The sequence below is a fragment of the Nannospalax galili genome, unplaced genomic scaffold, assembly GCF_000622305.1.
Source record: "Nannospalax galili isolate Female #2095 unplaced genomic scaffold, S.galili_v1.0 scaffold455, whole genome shotgun sequence".
Lineage (NCBI taxonomy): Eukaryota > Metazoa > Chordata > Mammalia > Rodentia > Spalacidae > Nannospalax > Nannospalax galili.
This window is the reverse complement of record NW_008335815.1, coordinates 1,079,332-1,082,213: the sequence shown is the minus strand read 5'-3', so window position 1 is coordinate 1,082,213 and position 2,882 is coordinate 1,079,332.

Sequence of the window (2,882 nt, the reverse complement as noted above, 5' to 3'; positions counted from 1 at the left end):
GACTTTAAGACACAGATTAATCCCAACTAATAGTAGGGGACTTCAATACCCCACTGCCTGCATTAGACAGGTCAATGGAACAAAGAATAAACAGAGAGACATCTGAATTAAGCAATACCATACATCAAATGGACCTAACAGACATCTACTGAATATTCCATCCAAGCACCAAGGAATATAATTTCTATTCAGCACCCCATGGAACTTTCTCCAAAAATCAACCATATGCTGGGGCACATAATAAGCCTCAACAAATACAAAACAAATTTGAAATCATTCCATAAATTCTATAAGACCACAGCCCAATAAAGCTTAAAATCAACACCAGAAGAAACCCTAGTAACTACATGAACACATGGAGGTTAAACAACACACTCCTGAATCATGACTGTGTCAAAGGAGAAATTAAGAAAGAAATACAAGTATTCCTGGAACTAAATCAAAAGGACAATACAACATAACAAAACTTCTAGGACACTTTTAAAGTAGTCCTAAGAGGGAAGTTTATAGCTCTAAGGGCCTACATTTAAAAAATCAGAAAGAGCACACATAAATGACTTTACATTGCAACTCAAGATGCTGGAAAAGTAAAAAACAAATAAAACCCAAACCCAGAAGTCATGAAGAAATAACAAAAATTAGAGCGGAAATTAATGAAATAGAAACAAAGAAACCAATTCAAAGAAACAACAAATTTAAAAGCTGGTTCTTTGAAAAGATAAACAAGATAGACTCTTAGTCCAGTTAACCAAAATAAAGAAAGAGCAACTCTAAATCAATAAAATCAGAGATGAAAGGGGAAACATCAAAACGGACAACAAAAAGATCCAGAACATTATTACGGAATACTTTAAAAACCTACACGCTATTGAATTTGAAAACCTAAAAAAGGATGTGTATCTAAAATCACAGGAATCACTAAGAAGAGATCAACAGATTAAGTAGACCCATAACACATAAAGAAATTGAAGCAGTACAAAACCTCCCAACTAAAAGAAGCCCAGGCCCAGATGAATTCGCAGCAGAATTCTACCAGATATTTAAAGAAAATTTATATCCAATACTACTTAATCTATTCCAAAAGGTAGAAACAGAGGGAGAACTTCCAAATTCCATTGATAAATCCAGCATCACTCTAATACCAAAACCAGATAAAGATAAAACCAAAAAAAGAGAGAGAGAGAGAGACCCATGCCCTTAATGAACATAGATAAAAATTCTCAAAAAAATACCTGCAAATTGCATACAGACACACATCAAAAAATCATCCACCATAATCAAGTCCACTTTATTCCATGGATGGTTCAATATATGCAAGTTGATAAATGTCAAAAATCATATAAATGGACTCAAAGACAAGAACCACATGGTCATCTCAATAGATGAAGAAAAGGCCTTTGACAAAATTCAACATGAATTTATGTGAAAAGTCCTAAAGGAAATTGGACTGGAGGGAACACTTCAACATAATTAAAGTTATATATAACAAACCCACATCCAACATCATTCTAAGTGGAGAAAAACTGAAAGCATTCCCACTAAGATCAGGAACCAGGCAAGGCTGTCCACTATCTCCACTTCTTTTTAATACAGTGCTTGAAACTCTTGATAGAGCAATACAAGAGAAGAAAATTAAAGTAGTACTAATTGGAAAAGAAAGGTCATATGTGTGGAGAGCCGTAGGCCCCCACCCCAGGAAATAGCAAGACCTGATTCCTGGCAAAGCTGTTTTCCAGACATCAAGGCTGGCCTGGTTTGAGATTAACCAGATGACTATACTTGAAAGCCTCACACAAACATGTTATTCTAAATTGGGCACTTACCGCTTGAGAGACTCCCTCATTTCTCATGTAATTGCCTAAGAAACTTTTGCTTTACTTTGTAATCATACAAGTGTAACCTCTTAATTGATTTATAACTTGCTATATAGAATTGTGGTGTTACTATGGAATTTACTCTGTGATCAATTGGTGTGGTGTAATCATGATAATTGTTCTGTTAATTGAATTGCTCTGCCTTAATGGATCTATCCCTGCCAACTTCCCCCCAGGTACCCACGTTGACTGACTCACGGGTCCGGACATCTGGCGCCCAGCGTGAGGGCTGGATACGGAGGATCCAGTGAGGGAAGAAGGCGTCCCCAAGTCACGTTCCACAACAATTTTCACTCTGGAGTCGCCGAGGGAACCTGCCTCGGCTACAACCAGAAGTAAGTATCGGCGTCTGATTATGGGACAAGAATTAAGCAGGCATGAAATTTATGTTCAGCAATTGCAGGATGCCTTATGGACGCGAGGAGTAAAGGTTAAAATAGAGGATCTATTGAGGTTCTTTGAATTTATTAAGGAAACCTGTCCTTGGTTTCCCCAAGAAGGAATAATAGATATTAAAGGATGGAAAAGAGTAAAGAATGCTTTAGAAGATTACTATAAGGTCTTTGGGCCCGAGAAAATTCCTGTTACAGCCTTTTCCTACTGGAACTTAATCAGGGAATTAATAGATTCAAATGAATCCTCCACCGAGGCTGCCATAAAGCAAACTTCAGGCCTTCCACAAGGCACCCCTCAGGAGCCTCCCAGTGATAAAATAATTCCCAAGGAGATAGACCTCATCTCCCTTGACAGTGATGAGGAAAAGTTACCTGAGACATGTTCTAAGATTTCAAATCCTAAACATGTTAAATCAGAGCCTAACTCTAATGTCAGCACTGATGTCACGACACCCCAGTCTGGCACTGTGCCCACGGCTCCTTTTGAGGCGTGTTCCACGCCCTCTCCTTATCCTCTCCCACTAGTTCTACCTGCCCTCAAGGCATCACGACATTCTCCCCTCATCACCCAATTAAGAAATGAAGTGGCTCTATTAAAAAAAAAAAAAAAAAC